This window comes from Chamaea fasciata, unplaced genomic scaffold (genome assembly GCF_029207755.1).
Source record: "Chamaea fasciata isolate MVZ Bird 193981 ecotype frontalis unplaced genomic scaffold, bChaFas1.0.hap1 SCAF_6, whole genome shotgun sequence".
Lineage (NCBI taxonomy): Eukaryota > Metazoa > Chordata > Aves > Passeriformes > Sylviidae > Chamaea > Chamaea fasciata.
The window spans coordinates 23,958,553-23,978,722 of NW_027094091.1; the positions used below are offsets into that span (position 1 = coordinate 23,958,553).

Consider the following 20,170-nt stretch of genomic DNA (forward strand, 5'->3'; position numbering starts at 1 on the left):
GTTCTGTAACTACTGATAACTCACCATTTATACTGCCGAAAAACAAGCTAGGTCTGTTGTGAGGGATCAAGGTACAGTTTTGGCATAAGCCAGGATGGGGCTGAGTATTGTAATAATAAGATTATAAAATATTTCAATTACCACTTTGAATACAAGTGTATTTACTTGTGTTGGACTTCACTATGTACATTTCTTCTTAAGAAGCTGGAAAATCAACACAGTCATATCTGTGTTAAGAAAGGAAGGTGGGTCAAAGCTAACATTACCAACAGGCCCGGGGGGATAAGAGAACAAACATGCTGTTTTGTGCCGGTGTTTTACATAATCGTAGAATTCATAGAATGTTAAGGGGTTGAGTGGGGCCTTAAAGAACATCCAGTCCCAACCCCATCTGCTGCCATGGACAGGGACATCTTCCACTAAAACAGGTTGCTCAAGGGCTTATCCAACCTGTCCTTGAACACTGCCAGGGCTGGAATGTCCTCAGCCTCCCTGGGCAACCTGTTCCAGTGCCTCATCCTCTTCACAGTAAAGAATTTCCTCCTTGTATCTAACCTAAATGTCCTCTTTCAAATTGCACCTATTCCTCCTTGTCCTATCACTATGAAATGAAACGAATATTATTGTCACTAAGGAGACATCTGTGTTGACATTCTGAATGCATGACAGTGGCACTCAGTTAACTCGCAGTAAGTAACATTCAGTTGGATAAATTCCATTTTTCCCCCTAGAAATTTCCTTTATTAAGGAATTTGGTTTTAACTGACAAATATCTGATTTTAAAACATGTCTGACTAGTAAAATTGAATCTTAATGAAAATGCAATATTTCCAAATTTTGTACTGTTCCAGGACTGGAGGATCACCCTGCTGTTTTTTCAGTGTCACAATGTATACGCTGATAAACACAGTCTGGAAATGAAGTGACTGTATTTTTTTTTTTTTTAATTGTAGGTTAGTGCTCACTGATTGGGGCCATGTGATCATTTCTTGTCACATTCTCTTTATACCATAGGCCAATATATTACTACCATTTTCTAGACCAAGCCCTGTAATTTGGGTGTTCCTGAAAAGCATTCAACTTGATTTTAAGACATTAATATTCATTTCACTTCAGTTTCTCATATTTCATGGTGTCTGAATCGAGCTGGACACAAAATTGTCATGTCTAAATAACATGACTCTGGGCCTGGTTAGAGATCCCTTGGCTAGTTTTGAGCAAGCTGGCCCGTGCTCACTCTGTAGGGCAGCCTTATGCTGAAGTACGAGAACACCTTTTGGAAGCAGTTGAGGAAGAGATGACACATGGAGCTAACAACCCTTGTCTTTCAGCTGGGCAGGTTTGCATTGTGCTGCTGCAGCTATGTATGACTTCCCACTGCTAGCCTGACAAACAAACGCTGGCTAATGCCACGGCCAGGGCTGCAGCATGGCCACATTTTTCTGATTGAGTATTTTCTCCAATCATGAATAATTTATTTCACTCTCGCCTGCATTGTAAATAAGCATGCAATGCATACAAGCATGCACCTGAACTTTGTTAACCATATTCTAAGACCAGGTTTATTGCTACTGGATCCACTAGCCTGTATTCTTTTCCCAAAAATCTAGATGAATTTCTGAATCTAGTATACGTCAGAGATATTTTTCAGATTCAGACGTTTCTGATTCAGACCTTTTGGCTGAATAGGTTGTATTCATTGTTTCTAGATGTAAAAGACTACATTTTTCAAAGTTGAACTGTGATTTTGAAGTTTGGCTTCCACACAAACCCTGGCATGCCCCCTCACCCATTTGTTAGCCATGTCTTGATCTTTTTAATATGCACCTTATTGATACTGTGTTATACTGATTTCTAGTCATATTTTGTCATGTTGCAGTACATCAAATACCTTATAGAGCTGCGTGGTTACATCTGCTTAGTTATTTTTAATCATCAAACCTTAGTCTCTTAAAAAATGCAATTAGATTTGTTTGACAAAGCTGATATATTTCCCCTATACCATGTTGACTGACTGGCTGATTCCCACAATTCTTAATCAATTAAATCATGTACCATTTCCTTCTTGAATTTATCTAGGAGTGAGGTCGTGCAAAATTATGCTCTTTTTGAATCTTTTTCTGTTTTGCAAACACTTCTTACCAAGAAACCCATAATAATGTCAGGACATTTGTATACAGCAGCTGGGCAGTTGAAAATGCATTAATTAGTATATTATAGCAATGACACTTATTATTTATTATGCCATCATCAGAGAACACAATAAAGTTATTGTAGAGTTGCTATGGTTTCCAAAGGAGATACAGTGCAGACTAATTACCTCAAGATGCCAGATGGTGCTGAATAATTCCTGAGCAAATGCCTCATCACCTCTGCCTCTTCATGTTTGTATAGTAAACAAAACATGAATAAAATGGAGGCTGAGAATGTAGTGATTTCTCTTTATAGGTCTCCACAGGTTTGTGTTTGCCCTGAGCATATTTACATTCTTCAGATTATATTGTATAAATTTCTCCCATCTGTGCAAATATCCTAATGAATGAACTGCAAAAAAAGCATGTAAGAAAACTCTGCTGCTGGACATCCTAACTCAAAATGTTTCATCTGCACTGTACCTGCAGTTTCAATATTGTCTGTCATGTCTATCCCAAGAACAGGGCTGATAGATAGATATGTTATCCTGTCCGTATGGCAAGTGAGCTCTAAGAGACAATGTAAGCACAGTCCACACCCAGGATTTCCATTTAGCTTAAAAGCTTTGCAGACCATGAGGACATCCTGCATTGCAGCAATGCAGATGAACATCATTTGGACTGCAAGCCTGTAGGGTGCTCCACAGAGCAGCGTGCATGCATTCACTGGGAATCAAAAACACTACAAAGCTTAACAGCATGGATGTTTGAGGCCACTCAGTCTTACAGACAAGATTTTCTGTAGATCTATGCCTGATCTCATGACTGCTTTCTTTTATCTTTCCATGATCACAGTTTAATTTGGTATCTGCAGAACCTTCCATTACACAACCTGAGAGGCAGATAACTAGTTGAGCTCCAGGTCTGCACATGTAGTAAGTATCAAACTATAACTTTGCAGTCAAGGGATGCAACAAAATATAAGGCCACAAAGAAAAGTCTTTGGGATAGTGTGTCAGAGAGATGCATGCCATAGTCCAAAATTTCTGGCTGTCCATAACATCAGTGTGTATAACCTGAAGCATCAGGCCAATACAATAAATAGGTCAGTCTTTGGGAAAAGCTTTTGTGCCCTCTTCTGCTACTAGAATCATAGGATTGCAAACACATGGCCATAAGAAACAGCCTTTTGATTTAGTACATTTGGTATATATTCAGAGTTTAAATTCAGATTTGCAGTGTGACTGGTCTAGAAAAAGAGACTTAGAAAAACATAGCAGCAAATATTTCCCCTCCAAATTCAGAGCTTACCTATACAGAGATTGCTTAAGCTTTTCCAGATACTTGCGGTTATCTAACTGATATCTCACTTCTACAAAGCTTCATGGGGCTTGGTTTTCTCTAAGCTGGTCCAAGCTATTGGGACTCTGTGCTCTTTTAGCTACTCTGCAGGGTTTCAGTGCTTCCTGGTGTGGGGACTCTCATGAGCACAGCTGTAAGAGGCAGCTGCAGATCTGGCAGTTCTGCTTGGGGAGCTTCTGGGCCTTCTGGGGACAAGATCCAGGATCGGTGATAATGGCTGTGAAACCTCTGAGAAACTTAGGGGTGCCTGCTGCTGTCAGGTAAGGATGAGAGGAGATAAAAGGGTGCACAGTGTCCACACCTAGTCCTAAGGTAAGTGCAACCTCTGGAGAAGTGAAAGGATGGAAGCTGGTGACTTCTAGCGCCTAGATGAAGGATCCTACACTATCTAGGGGCTTACAAGTACAAGATAATCTCACTACACTCAGAGGTGAAGAGGAGCCAGATATGCCTTCAAGCAAAAGTTCTGGTTGTTCTCTGGCTCATAAGGAAGAGTTTGGTCAAGGGAAAGGAGGTGCAAGGGTGGCAAAAAGGCGGTTCTGGAAATAGAATAAATTGGAATGAGGAGTGATACCAGGTAAGGGACTCAGGAGGAGGTGAATTTTCTGATGCCAAGAGCAAAAATATCTACAAACCGTGGAGCTGACTTGTAAACTGAGATCTTGGCCTGTCTTCTGGGGTGCTGGAGGGAGCTCTCCTAGAAAACCCACAGTGCTTTGCATCACATCCATGCCTGAAAGAGCTGTTGTGGGGTATAGTAAAGATAGATGGACTTGCAGCCATGTCCTAAGTAGTGGTGGAGGAAAAGGGGTGATGGAGCTCTAATTCAAATAGTAGTTGTGTGTGTTTCATAATACTTGAGTGATGATAGCTTTAAAATTGTATGCAATAATTATCCAAAATTATGCAGCTAAATCAGAAATAGTGATATGCCTATTATTTAATTATATTATTAGGCAACTACTTTCTTAGCCCTGTATTGCCTAATCAGTAAATGTTTAATCATTATTTCAATATTGTATGTTTCAATCCTGCAATTTAGAGAGTGTGAATTAGACTCATAAAGCATCAGTGTCCAAAGGAAAACATACGTAAAGATGTAAATATCAACTCTTACTTTGCAGTGTTGGACTTTAAGTACAAAATTACTTTCTGCCTTGTCAGATTGTTTGAATATCTAAGTAAGAAATTAATTTAATCAATGGGCATTGCAATCATTGCCTCAGTTCAAGGTAAATTTGAAAGTGTAATTTAATTTCTTATTCCTGCATAACTTTTGTTTTATTCTTGATTTCAGCAAAGGAAACAATAATTGAAATGCCCAGATCAAATGAAATATTACACTTTCCCCCTAAAAATACTAGGTTCTTAGGAACACTGAAGACAGATAACTTTCTCAGGTCAAGCTGTAAAAAAGCACTGTTAAAGTATCAGCCAATTCAATAGGAATACATATGTTTCCCAAGATAACACATGTGTTCCCAAGATAACACATGAAGTTCTACAGTTAGTTTGAGGGTAATACATAAAAATCTGCTGTAATAAAACTATTTTATTACAGGACCCAGGGAGGTATGAAATAACTTCTTGCATTACACCATCTATTGATCTTGAAATAGCAAATTGCATAATTTGAAAATTTGGTGGGAAATAACTTGGCTGTGATCTATCTTGTTCCAGTCAGAGGAACTATGTATTTCTTTCATACAGCTGATAATTTAGGACTTACTGAAATAAATATGTATATTGCTGAAAGTTTACAAGCTAGACATTCTAAATAATAGTTTTATTTTACTGTAAAAAGTAGTGTGGAGATTCCAAGGAAGTATCAACAAAAGAGATCAGAAAGAAGCAGGCAAAGAGGCAAGGCATGAGTAGTGGGGAAGCAGATGAACAGGGGATCAGAGCAGTGGAGTTAAAAAAGGACTGTGAAAAATTTGCTTAATATGCAAATGGTTCTGCTCTGACTACTCTATTTGCCAGGAATTTTGAATTTGATTAAAAGGCTTTCAGAGAATTTGCCATAATAAAATATTTGCTTCTAATGAAATCATTGCATGTAAAACTAATGAAAATTATTATATCAATTAATATCTTTCTCATTCTGCTTTATTTTCTTGTTACTACTGCCTGAAAGTTAGGGAAAAATGTTTCAAGCTGAGCGAAGCTCGGACAGAGAAAGCGAGGTAGAAGGACTTCAAATTTGACACTGAAACACGGATACAAATAGTTTGTCATATTGCACAGCACATGGCAAAGAGGTTGTGAAACACATGTGAAATCCAATATATGTTTGTTAAAAAAGAAAGAATATCAGCATTACTAATTTGCTGCAAGGTGAAGTGAGACTGGACTCCAGCTGACGGCACCAAATTCAATTACTGTGCACCGAGGAAACCAATTTGCTCCTGAAATGTCACCTCATATGCTGGCTAGTGTTGTCTTATGAAGTAAGGGGTGCAACTATGCATCAACAGAGAGGAAACAATCTTAGTTTTCTCTCAAAAAGTAAAATAACAAGACACATTCACTCATTTCATTCCAGTGGGTGTGCATGTGCATACATCTACTCCAGCTGTAGTCACATAAAACCAAAACTGGGTTTAAGCTTCGTGTTTATTCAAATCAATTATTTATCAGTATAAAGCAGCATTTTACAGTACATACGTATTTTCAGTAATACAATCATGGTATTCTTCTAAGTTATATCATTACACTATATGCTGCTGACTTTTATCCCAGAATGAATGTTTTTTTCAGGCCTATGAATGATATCAAATGATAGGTAATAAGTCCTAAGGAACAGAAATATATGTAGCAAAAAAGTGTATATATTTCTAATGTGTTCGGATACCGTGTTTGCTTAAAGCATTCCTTGTATTATTTGGGGTATAATATGTATAAAAATTGACATCCTTGTCTATCAAGAAAGAAATCAATCTGTATTACATGAACCAATAATGGTAATACAGAGCTCATAAAAGAATGGAAAGGCATTCTGTGAGAATTTTTTTTTCTCCAGATTTGACAAACAGTATTTTTTGAAAAGTAGCATTTTTACAAAATCTTTAGGCAAATACATGTAAAAACTGTAGTGCAATTCCAAAATGAAAGAACCCTGCCCTTAATTCCTGTCAGTGTTTCTGACAGGAATTTTATCCCATTTGCTCATGCAAATTATAACCTGATTCCCTGCTGTACTCTCTGTTGCCCTCCATTGTCAAGCTGCTGAAGGGAGAAACCACAAGAAGCCCCAACTCCAATCACTTGACCCTCTCTTGACTCAGTGAGGCTTTAACCCTGTGCCTTACTGGGTGCCTGTGATATTTTTAAAGGAAAGAGGGACTGAAACAACAAAAAAGAAAATTTGACAGGTGGTCTAAAGTTCAACTTTTTCATCAAGAAAGACTGGTCTCACCATCTGAGCACTAATAGTGGGCTGGATCAGGTAAATGCCGTACAGGACTGCAGTTACCGTGTAGTCTTTGAGCTGCTCAGAAACTTCATCTCCTATTATGAGATTTAGGTCTGTCCTGGAACACTGAAGTGCCTGAGCATCACTGAGGATCTGGGAAATGGCACAGAATCTATGTTTACTTCAAAGATCAGAGTGTTTCTTTCATTAGCTGCTGGCATGTGTATTGTGTTCACACGATCGTCACAAGTCTCCCCTACCCCTGTAGTAGGCAATGTGAGCATTCCTCTGAGAAAGGTCTCTGTTGACCTGGGCTGCAATTAAATATTAAAATACTATCACTAAAATTCTAGGTAAGACATGTGAACTATAGGTAGTTCTGTATCCAGCTTCTGTCAAGGATTTCACTCCTGAGGTCCCTCTGCATCTGGAGTCCTCGCACAGTAAGGGATGGTAATTTGCTATCCAGCTGTTCCCTGAATAAACAATGTGTGTGGCTGATGAATGCTTTTGCATCACATTGTGAAGATATTCTAAAATAGGTCAGGTGCTTATCCACTGCAGTAATATGGACCTGGAAAGAATTTACAGTAGAAATCCGTGTAAGCACGTGGCTGATGGATTATCAGATGCCATGTGTTATCAGATCTCAGTGAGATTTCAGTGTTGAAATCTCACTGAAGAGAATAACTTTTGCTGTGTGAGTTATTGGCTGTATCTTTTGCTGGCCTATCCTTACACAATGCACTATACAGAAGAGGTTCAAGAGAGATGCAAGGTGCTGTATGCACCCTTTTGCTACTCATCCTAAGACACCAGTTCTGGCAATTCTTTCAATTTTGTTCCATCACAATGACTGGTGATCTTCAGCCCAGGACTGAAAAATGTCATTACTCAAAACATGCCTGGACATGGTCATGGGCAACTGTATAACTACTGCAGAAAAAGAATTGCATGGAGATCTTAGCTTCCCTGAAAAAATGTGATGGTTCTCCATGTTTTTGCAAGGAAAGGTTTGAAAGTAACAAACTAGTTCAAGATCAAAGAGAAAAGTAATGTGCACATTTTAAAATTGTACAGTATTTACCCGGTCTTCAGATTTTAGGAGACCTGACTCAGTAGTTTTGAACATTTATGAAATACCTTTGATAACTTAAGATTCATTGGTGTCACTCACTGGATCTTCCTTAAATAATCTAATCTCTGTGCTAGAGATAAATCACCAAAATATTTCACTTTTTGAAAAGGAATCTTCAGCTGCCCAGCTGATTTAGCTTTCATCTGGGTTATTTTTGTTGAAAATAAACAAAGCCTGCTGCAGGAAAATGAGAAACTCCCCCTCAAAATGTAAGATACAGAAAGATTTGTGAGGGTAAATATCACAAATCACTTGGCCTGGAATTGAAGTCCTAGTGAAACTAGATTTTTGGATCCAGTAAATGCTTGCCTTTGGAGACCACAATAAAGGCATTCTAGTGACAGAGCATGTCTATGAAAATTCACTGCAGTATCAGACATCCCAGGTGCCTGTTTTATCAGGAATCATTATGCTGCTCAGTGTTCCAGGGACGGTGTTCTGGACAATGAAATACCTTTTGCATTCAAAGAGGTGACATTTAGTCACCAGGCATTTAACTGCCAGGCAGTTAAAGGCCACTGCTTGTGAACAGGGTTTGTTTGAGACGTGTGTAGTTAACTGGAAACTAAGGGTAAATTTTAAAATTAAATGTGCTGCAGCTCAGTCAATATCTTGAGCTCAACATCATTGATGGGGGGTGAGGAGGCAGTCTGAGTTCCTACTAAGCTTACTCAGAATTAGTACTGTCACAAAACCTCACCAAAAATTGGTTTGAAATTTTACCTTTGAGAATACTTTCTTCAAATGTAAAAACCCTATAAAATGAGAGTGTGCATTTGAATTTGTCTCTGATGAATGCACACCACAAAAGCAATAGTCATTTTTATATGTGTGTTCAGCTGAAGGCTGCATCTTTTGGGACCTGATATAATTCAGCTCCATGGAGCAGAGAAATAAGAAATAGTAAGTTAACAGTTAAACTAATAAAACCAAAACAATTCAATACAAAACAAAAAGTGCCTCCAAAAGGTAGCCTAAGCAGAAAGCCATTTATAAATGAAGGGATTCCGCAACCACAAAAAGAATCTCATAACAAAAAGGTGGAATAGCAATGCGATCAGAATAATGCTGTGGGGCTGACTACATTGAAAAAGTTTGTACAGGCAGGCTCAGGATACAGCCCTCAGACTAGCCTTCTGAAATGAATGTTGAATGCTGCCATTGTCTCTCAGCAGTGACAAATCAAGGTAGAGCTAGAAATACAGAGAATCAGAGAGAGAAATTTTATTTATTTTGTTTTGAAACAGCTTTAAAATAAATAAGAAAAAAAAAAGATATTATGACCAGTCAGTCCTTATTTGTAAAGACTTGACCAGAACGCTTACAGACAAAACCATATGCAACTTAATATTTAATGGAGGAAAAAGAATTACAATTTTCCTTCAGTTTCTTTGCCACTTTTTTCACCTATTGGATCCCACTTTGGATTGCAAGTATAGGAAATCAGACTGATACTGCACCAGAAGCTTTTGAGATTTTAAGACCCAGAGACCATTCAGACATTGAGAATTCCTGTGGAGATACACCATCTTCTCTTTCCATTTGCAGTCTGGTTAATGAGCCTGTAAATTGAATTAACTCAGCTGAAGTGTTCAAAATCCAATCTGCAACGAAAAGAAAACAAGATAAGAGTGGAGTATGGTGGCTTTACTTGGTAAGTAAGACTGAAATAATAATAGTAGTATTAACAATAATAATAACAACAGCAACAAAAGAATATGTGATTGAAGATATGTGATTCATTATATTGTACAAAGCAACCTATTGAACAGTGTTCAAATATCAGAGTGCTGGGTACTCTGTCAGTGTGTCAATGTTTCCCAGTTCTAAAGAGCAGCCTCTAAGGAGATTAGGAGTAGCTGAGGGGGAAGGCTTCGTATTTTAATATTTTCCCTGGTGCTATGGTATGTGCATTTCCTTTCAGACAACATTTGGCATCTCTTTTTTTAAATAGCAAATGAATGGCTCAGGGAACTGACGGCAAATTGGAATCATAAATAACTAGATTTATGATAGCAACGGTGCACTCAAGAGTGGGGAAAAAGCTGGCTCTCATTTCATCATTTGTTCCCAATGGTTTTGAAACAATCGTGCCAGAAGAAAAAAAAAACGTAGTCTGTCCTTCCAAGCTTTTCTTTCCTCTATAGATCAAAAAGTACCTGTTTCTCAGTTGGCAAACAGAAAAGGAAGGCCTGCCTCCTCTGTTGCTCTAGCCCCCTGCACCTGCCTGGGGCTGCTGTGTGCCAGCATCACCCAGAGACTGGCTCTGACAGGACCTGACATCCCTGTGCCAGTGGGTGAATCATTGCCCAGGCTGCTCATTTGCACTGACTACGCTCTGAATTTCTGTTGGTATTAGGCAGTGATTTCACCCAGCTTCAGAATGGTTTCATCAGTCAGTCCAGACAAGCATTTGCTGACATTGTTTCTCTGCTCACAGTAAGGGTTTCTCTGAGTCACACTGAGTGAGGTGATTCCCCATTTGTTTGCTGAGAAAAGAGAGCCTAATTGACTTATTGATTCATCCCTCTTGCAATTACCTCAGCCATTAAACAGACCAATAGCCTCTATCTGGTCTTTGTTTGCCTCTAGACTCAGTTATGGTTCACTCTCAGGTGGAAAAGTCAAACCATTCTCAACTCTTCTATGTCCATGAACGGTTCTTCTGCCTCCAGATATCATAAAACTTTACCTTTGGGAAATCATGGCCATTAAACTCTCCCCAGAGGTACATAAGAAAAGGCTGTTATGTTTCTGGTATCTTGAAGCCTGTATGAAATGCCACCTATGATTGAATATATTTGTATATACATAAATATTTCTGCCACAAAAAAGTCATATCCACCTTAAATTAAAAACAGCACAGCAATTCAAGGATTGGTTGACGTTTCCTATCAGCTGATGGCTATATGGGGAATCACGGTGTATGTAAATCAACTTCTTTATATAGGAGTCAATGTGATGTTATGTTCAACAACAGCATTTGGAAAAAACCCAACTTCACGAAAATTTTCTTGTCTCAGCTGAAAAAACTGAAGACATGGAGAACAAACATATAGAGATTTATCATGTTTTGAATGAAAGAAACCTGCAGCAAGAATACTACAGGTGATATAAGCTAGTAACAATAGAACTAAATGAAACTCCCTTATTTTAATCATTTTTATTTCTGGGTATGAAATGAGACCTAAACTACATTATTATATATTATTATTGCTAGAGTATCTGCTGTCTACCATCACAATAATGATGTGGTCTTCTAGGGAGAAAAAAATGATAAGAAGAAAGCACTGAATATATTTTTTCCTCCCATGAAAGCCATAGTTTATTAGTAGTCATGTTTTTGGCTCAAAATATATGTCAAAAGTAGTACATAGTGGAATGTTTGAGAGAGGCATGCAAGATATATACTTCAAGTCAGATCAAGGGTTATGGTAGAATATGCTCAGCAGCAGAATTTTCCATCTTGTTAAGATCCAGTTATAGTAATTATTAGAGAGATGTCTCTGGCCAAATTAAGGTGCAAATGAGGCCATATACCAAAGTGGGTTTTAATGTAACAGTAAATGTGAAATGGAGAGAGAGAGGGAGAAAGAAATAGGAAAAGAAAGACTCTGTGGACCCTGTGGATCCTGTCCTGATTATTACCTACCTCTGGTCTTAGTGGTGAGTGTCCCAGTATTGTCAAAATGCTGGTCTCAGTCTCGATAGGGTGGGGGAAGCTGAAGAAACATAGAGTCCACTGGGTTTGTATTCACTCAGGTTTGGGTGGGAATGCCCAGGTACCTGCCCTGAGGTGGGGAGTTTCACACCAAACGTTACTTTGGACCACGGGACACTTCAGGAGTCTTTGATGGTTTAGGGCACCTTCTAAGACATTACAGCCACCTCTCCCATCGGTGAAGTTGAGTCAGTCACGGCCCCTTATGGCCCATCAGCAGGGATAAATACATTTGAGCTATGTGTCATTGTCCTGGCACAGCTCCTGAAGGGGAGTTTTCACACAGTATGTATGTATGTATGTATGTATGTATGTATGTATGTATGTATGTATGTATGTATGTATGTACCTATCTATGGCAGTTTTCAGCCATTGCATAGGGGAGGACATTGATGAAAAGCACTATCCCACCTCACAGGATTTGCCTGTTGTCAGCCTTTTCCCTTGTTCAAAATCAGCTGTAGCCTCTAGCCAAGGTGTGCACACTCTCTGCATCAGAGCTGTTAAATGGTCGATTTTTTGAGTCATCAAACATTAACAGTCCAGTCTCTCCAAGTCTGCAAGCAGTAACTACCACAGGAGAACAAATCTGACCCAAAAAAGGGCTGCCTTACATGTTGTTTGCATTGATTCCCTCAGAGTAAGGGCTCCAAAATAACTTTTGCCCATCCAAAAAATCTGGATGGATATATACCAACCTAGAAATTATAGAAATTTCTATAACTTAAGATACAATTCAAGAAAACATAAGCCTACTCACAGTTGTCATAAGTCCTTTTAATTTCTCTTTGAGAATGTTTGAGTAACTAAATGAAAACTCTGTAATTAAACTCTTCTTGCCTCCAAGGAATATTTGGGAGGTATGTTTAAATAAGGCTACTCAACAATGAAGTTTAGAGCTCAGCAATAGGACTCAGAAGCTGTTTAACAGAACAGGACAATATGTATGGGGAAGACCACCACCTTCAAAATTTAGCAGTGCAGCATTCAATGGCCTACTTGGAGTTAGTTCAAAATGTTGAAAGCAACATGTAGGCCTAACATACCTACTTTATAAAAAGAGCTATGAGGATTTTGTTTCTGATATGTGCATGTATTTATGAGTTAAAAGATGGCAGAAATTTGATAGAATTTGAAATTTTATATAGATGGTACTATATAAACCAGATAAGCTACCCATAAACATGGATAACCTGGAAAGCATACTTGTGGTACTTAATAAGTGGTTATGAATCACATGAGAATGAGCAGCACTAAACTGAATTTCACTAGAGTGTTAGTTCTTTCCAAAGTAAGAGAATGCCAAGTCCTTTTATTCCTTTTACTTGTCTTGTTTATATTTTCAATCAACCAAACACAGAAAGATGGCTTATATCTCTAGTGGGACCTAAGAGAAATAGATGTTTGAGGAATTTTAGGACAGGGTTCAGGAATCTCTGCTGCTGCTGAAACTGTTTCATGTGGAGCTCTGAGAATGGAGGTGTCTCTCCAAAGCTTTGATGCTGATTTTTTTCATCTTTGTTTGCAATGAAGAGGGGCTGTTTGCAATACTTGAAAATGAGCCTTGAAAACTGTCGTTGGTCATTTTTCTTTACAAGCAAGAGATATATATATCTTTTGAAGTTTCCTGGTTGTTCCTTAGTCATTGAAACCATGATAAATGCCGTATGGATATAGGAGGGGATATTCTTCCTAGTGAATCAGTGCTTCCTGTAGTAGGTTCCAAATACCAAAGTTTTGGTATTTGGACTGGGACATGTGATGAATGAGTGGTATCAGATTTTAGGTCAGATTTCAAACAAAACTGTCATAAATTAACCAAAAAAAATATTGGAAGATATTTTCACATTTAGGAAATTTAAGCAGAACTTACAAGAATATTTACAAGCAGAATTTACAAAATATTCTGCTCTGCTATTATCTTCTAATCTCAATTGTTTTCTTTCTCAACACAGGCCTACCTATAGTTTCCAGTGTAAATGACAGTGAATCCAAGCTCAGAGGAGTTTGGGCAGAACTATTGGAATCATCAGACAGAAAACAACCTTTTTTTTTTTTTTTTTTTTTTTTTTTAATGATTGCTCCACAGCCTAGCAACCCTTCCGCTGACCCTCAGATGTGCACTGTCCTAGATTCTGGCATCCTGATCTCCTTCCCTGGGACTTGCCTGTCAGTAAGGAGGTGGATTATTGGAGAGGAGCACACTCTGTACATAATCCTACCCCCAAGTACAACTTCTTGACTGCGTATGTGGCCCCAGAAACTGGTGGTGTTACTTGGGTGGGTGGAACTAAATGTCTATTTCAATATCTGACCTGTGCATCACATGAAGAAACAGTCTAGCTGAGTCCATCTTACGACATGCCTGTTTTGTTCTCTGCTGAATTGAAGTTTTTTTCCCTGATACTTCTTATCGATACAATCAATAATTTTTTTCACAACAATGTTTTTCTTTCCTTTACAAATGTCTGCTTTATTGGAGATGTTTTTCTCTCATTATTTTTTCTTGTTCTACTAGAACACAGGAGAAGATATAACAGAGCTCTTAATGGAGCTCAGCATAGGAATTCAGTTCTAGTCTAGACTGTAAAATTTGTGTCCACCAAAAACTTTAGCATCTATCTACAGACTAGAGCTTCTGGAGAAACAGCTAACATTTACACATCTATTATGGTGACCACTTACATGACTAGAAAAGAGCTACAAACAATGAATTTTTACACCGGCTAGGTAAGAGAAGTAATAAAAAATAGTGCTTGTTATCAGCTATCTGACATGGAACAAAATTTCCAGCCACTATTCTTACTACTATAGTTAGTAGGTTATAAGTGTTTTCCAGGCTCTCCTGAAGGAAAACTGGTCTTTGCCTTGCATGACTCAGATAAAATGTAACATATTTTAGAGCTGACCTTTTACTTTGTCCAGAGTAAATAAACAAATTAAGTCTTGAAGTACCAGTTAATGGCAGAAGCTTTCCATGTACTCCTGTTTCTGTGTTTAGCTTGGCAACTTGAGTCCTATGGAAATCTACTGTGGGAAAAATAGAGATGATTGAACTGTTGAGATGGCTGTGAATTTAAAGTTCTGGATACTAATTGTCTGTATTTTCAAATAGAGCATTCCTCACTAAAGATTTTGGAAATGGATACTTTTTGCTCACCCTCGCAAAAAGGACAGCAGAAAGTTTCCATGTCTCCCTACGTCCTTGTGCACTTGTGTGCATGGCCTAGACACAGGTATTGATTTCCTCATTAATTTAATTCCTTCATTATATAAATTGAAAAAAAAATGCATCCAATTCACTAATGTAAACAGAAATATAGACACAAAACCCTTGACATTCTGTCTAATAATTGTTTAACAGAAAAATGAAATTCACAAATAAAAAGAAATTACAGTGTATGTAAAAGCACTTGTCATATGAATAATTAGGCATTACAATAGCAACAGTATGCTTGGTTTGTTCTTGTCTGTATTACTTCCATTTAGCAGCTGCTACACCTGGCAAACAATTGCCAGATGCAAGAGTTCCCTGTTGGGGATTTGAACATGCTCTTGAGTGTCCCCATGAACATAACTACAGATAAAAAGTTATTCTGGACCTGCAGAAAAGTAGACAGATGCTTTGCTGACTTAGTGAATGGGAATATTCCTTCTCTGAACAAGTGGGAAAGGCACTAAATCTTTCTAGGATAGAAACAATTTGGTTAGCATTCACTGTTCAAATTATCTGCTTTTGTAATCTCTAAAGCGTAGAGCTTGTTTTTCACAAACTTTACTTACTTGTAGCAAAAATGACCAAACTCAGCTTACCACACATGCTTTTACAAACCAAAACACCTGCTCCTCAAAACCAGAAGGGGTATCCAGGTGTTTGGAATATCTGTGTCCTGATGATACTCTGCTAATTTTGTATTAAGAACTAGAGATTACAGAACACGCTTCTGATTACTACCAGTGTAATAGAGTTGGAGACAGTTGCAAACAGTCTTTTGTAGAGTGGAAAAAAAAATTAGTATCCCAAGACATGTCCTGTGAATTCATACCATCCTTCTAATGATGAATGACACCAGTGTGGATGGTATCAAGTCAACCTATAGACTGGATATATATACTTAGTAACCTGAAAATACATCACACAAAATGGCCCTGCACACACTGTGCATCAAAACAGAGCATATAATGCTTTGTTACAGGGTAAACCGTTTATTAAAATGGTTGTGTATTCAGAAATGAAGGTGGCAGTTGCTGATTTCAGCCCATTTTACCTCTTTTTTTGACATTTTTTCTGCTGAAGTCTCATTTTGTGATTCAGGTTCCATTTTGCTGCTATTTGAATGCTACAAATTCTATTTTTTTATGCCTTTGATTCTCTGATCCATGGAAATGTCACGAGGTACATTTTTTATAGTAATTTCAAAGAGCACATTCTATACTTCTTCAGAAAAGTGCAAACAATCTTGGCTTCTTAATACCTGTCTAGATACCCTTTCAAACATTTTGCTACAGTTTATTGTTCTTGATTTGTGGTTTTTCCTGAGGTGAAGCTGGTAGTGCTCCAAACTTAGTGAAATGGAACACCTAGGACAGCTTTTTACTTGTGTAAGCTGTAGAAATTGAAATATGTATATGTATGATGAACTTTTAAAGCAAGATTTACCTATAAAGAAATTACATCAGAATAATAAATGAGATTAGAGTTTCTTTCTATTCTCTTCTGCTTTTTTTTTTTCGTTTCCTGATACAACTATAATGGTTTTACTTGGCATAATGTGATTGCTACTTTAGCTTAGTTTTTTCATTATAAAAGAATTAAAGGCTTTGCCTCACTTGACCTAATATCAGTGATTTAAAAGGTAAATATTGAGACTAAGCTTATTATCTAGACTTTCTTACTTTGTCAGGGATGGAAGATGTGATGAGTTGCCTCTGCAGGTACCTTCTTTCATGGAGCATGAATTCTCAGATGTCAGTCTCAGAGTAGATATTTGTCTTTCAGTTCGCCATGTGCAGCATCTGTTCCCTGGTCTTCATTCAGTACTGGTATCTTAGTTCTATGTCAAACAGAAGCATCAGAAGTCAAAAACTAGCAGAAGCATAATCTTCTTTGTTCCTTTTAACTTAGTGATATATTGAACATGATAAAATCTGGATTTTATTGGCAGCCATATTATTTATCACAGCATCAGGGTAATGGGTTGGTCCAGTTTCTTGTGAAATGAAAACAAAGTCACATAAAAAGCAAGGGATGAAATAGCTTATTTACCAGGTTTAAGTGTTTGCTCTTTTTTTTAATAGAGTGCTTCTCTGTTCAGGTAAGATCTCTCTAGAGACACTTCATTTTCAGTGTGCTTTGACTGTATGGTTGCTGGACACCCTGCCCTCAAATTAGTCAGTGGTAGAACATTAGAACCAAGCTAAGCAGAAACAAAATCTAACAATAGCCAAATGATTCAGGAAGAGTAATAATCATGGACAAGAAATATCTCACTACTGGAAACCCCCACCACATTATTTTTTAATAGATACTGCTCATTAAATGAGGTAAGCCTTTGAATGAAAAGAAGTGTGCGTAGGAAAGTTAAAAATGATAAACAAAAATACAGCAGCTGGCAGGGTGCAGCATCAAACTGCACAAATGGGGTTAGTTTGAGCATTTAATACAGTTTTAGTCCATGGGAGGAACAGAGGTGCTTAGTCAAGTTTTATCCTTTCTGCTGTTGTTGAGAACATGCACCCAGGCAGATGGTGCAAATATGTGCATCTCAGGTTCTTGAGCTCTCAAATGTCTTATGTCACGAATACAACCTGTGCAGAGTTTGTAATCTGTTTGCTACTGGATATGTGCACTTAGCCCCCAAGTCACATATTTGTTCACAGAAGGTCCACAGCTGGAACGCGAGGATGAAATCTTATGCATGTAAATGCTTCTGTGAAGAGGCACACTCCAGTTTGCTCAATTATTTTTTTGCAGAGAAATTTGTGGATACAGTTTCTTATTCGTCATAACCAGACATGAAAATATTTCCCAGTGAATAATGGAATTGCCATTCTTGGAATTACCACAATGAGCTAATTTCCTACTAACAGAGAACAAGATGCAGTGTTTGGAGTGTTTTTAAAATGTGGTACTGATTAATTCTGCATTTATTCAACACTACATTAACTTTTTAAGTCACTCAGGTAGCATCAAATTATTTGCACTCCAGACAGTACAAGCTCCCTCATTGCCTGCAACAGCAGTAAAATAATTTCTGTTAAAGGATATATAGTGCCAACTGGAGAAGATAAAAATATAACAAAATTTTTGTGCAAAATATTTCTTTTATAGAAGCTCAGACTTTTTAATGTGTGGCAATTAATTGAAAAACAGGTGGGTTGTATTATTTAAATAAAAATGGATATGAACAAATTTAATTACTGCAGGTTTCCAAGCCACTCAGAAAATCATGGAAATACTATGGTATAGTTAACTTTGTCATAGGTAGCAGGCTAAGTAATTTTTCCAGGTAACTTGCAGCCCTGTTTGGATAATTCCATAAAATATACTTTGAAATATCTGTTATCCTGGAGAATGTTCTTTGTTCTGAGTCACATTTTAGTAATAATGAACCATATTTCTTGTCAAAACTCTTGTGGGCAAGTGGCTATGACACAATCAGTGTGATTCAGCATCCTCCTCCTCAAATGAATTTCACAAAGATTCTTATAACTGTATTCAATATTAGTACAGACTTTGATACTTGATGTTTCTCTTCTTTGACAGATAAGTAACAATGTATTTTAACTCTTGTAACTTATTATTTTGGCCTATTTTTTCTGCATTAATTTTAGTAGTTAATAGTACAGTGAATCATCTTATTTGGAAAGAAGTGTGGCAGACACTAGTGTTATGAAATGCCACTAATCATTGTGTTTACATTCTGTGGATGGGAAATAAGTAATTTTAGATTTCAGCCTTGAAAGTGGTGATTTTATTTGGGCTGAAGAACAGTATTTTCACGCCTCTTGTTCAAAATAAATAAAAATAACCCCCACATAATTGTTGAAAGATTTGAACCTGCATTTCTAAAATCTTGACCAGAATGCCTCAGATGCTTGAAGTTCTGCAGTTTGTGAGAGCAGGCATGTAGTGGTTTGAAAGCAAAACAAATGAGATGCTCCAAGTCAGAGATACAATTTAATAGGAAGAAAGGAAAGAAAGTAAAATAAAATAGATGCAATAATACAAAAGACCACTGACAGTGTCAGAATACAACCTGAGCAGAGTGATGGAAGCAGTCCAGATGAGGTGGTTTTCCTGAAGCAGTGATGCTGTAGAAAGGTCTGGTAGCTCCCTTCCTCTGGGAATCCAGTGGGTAAGGGCCCCCTGTACTGTCCCAAACCCCAGATTATATCCGGGTGAGAATGCTTGGTTCCTCCCTCTGGGGGGAGCATCTCACAATGGGATGATGAGTCATGCAGAGGGTCCTTGATGGCCCATTAAACAGAGATAACTCCCGGAGGGTGTTATCTATGAGTCATGGGAAAGGCATTTGATGGGCCATTAAGAGAAGATAATGGCCCAGAGGGAGGGGGTCTGGGAAAACACTGCCCCACCTGTATTCAACAGTTCATGAAAATGGTGATAGGATACTTTGTGCACATCCTATACTACAACCCAGGACAAGACATTGCCATTCTGAGTTGGCTGAGCATCTAGGGACTCATTTCGTGCCTTCATGATGAGGAGTTGCAGACTTCAGGAAGCAATTCAGTATTCACGAGTCTAGAGAGAAAGTGAAGCTATAGAGAGTGTCTAGGGAATGTTTGTCAGGAAAGTGAGAGGGGATTGACTTCTTAATGCTGCATTTTTCTTTAAGTGGAGAAAACAGAAATAGCACTGTAAGTAGGAATCACCATGCAAACTCAGAAGCAGCTTGGGGGTTTAAGGTGCTACTACATGATATGGAGTAGACATAGCCAGAAACCTCAAGTGTGGGTTGGTTATTTTTACATCTAGAGATGGGTGCTGAACACTGTGGCAACCACTACTTGTGATTTGCTAGGATAGGGCAATGTGATTCCCTGTGGATGAATCCAAGTTATCTTACTTCTTATTGCTGGTTCTTGCTACCTCGATTAATTAGCTTTCTCCTACTTCTGGTTCAGATTCCCTTGCCCATTTCCTGACAAAACAGAACATAAGCTGTGGTTGCTGTGTGGTACTAGCTACGGCTCAGTTTTATTTAATAACATTGTTTTACTCTGTGCAACAAATTCTGACTAATTGCTTCTCCACTGCTCTACCAGTCTGTGAAAAGGTTAGCATTGAAAACCATCAAGTAGGACCTCCCAGCCAAATCTCTGTAAGCTTGTGTACAAAGCAAACTTTGGTGAATAAGATTTGGCTGGTGGAGATG

At 38.0% G+C, this 20,170-nt stretch overlaps 1 long non-coding RNA gene across 2 annotated transcripts; it reads right to left on the reverse strand.

Annotated features, from left to right (window-relative positions):
- Positions 1-9,269: 9,269 nt before the first annotated feature.
- On the reverse strand, positions 9,270-19,118 carry LOC136290582 (uncharacterized). 2 transcript variants are annotated; one of them, XR_010721227.1, is made up of 4 exons: positions 19,028-19,118; positions 16,665-16,822; positions 14,678-14,798; positions 9,270-9,651 (listed from the first exon to the last, which is right to left on the reverse strand). It is a non-coding gene; the product is annotated as an uncharacterized lncRNA (long non-coding RNA). The 2 variants fall into 2 exon arrangements; XR_010721228.1 differs by lacking the exon at positions 14,678-14,798.
- Between the last annotated feature and the right edge of the window lie 1,052 nt (positions 19,119-20,170).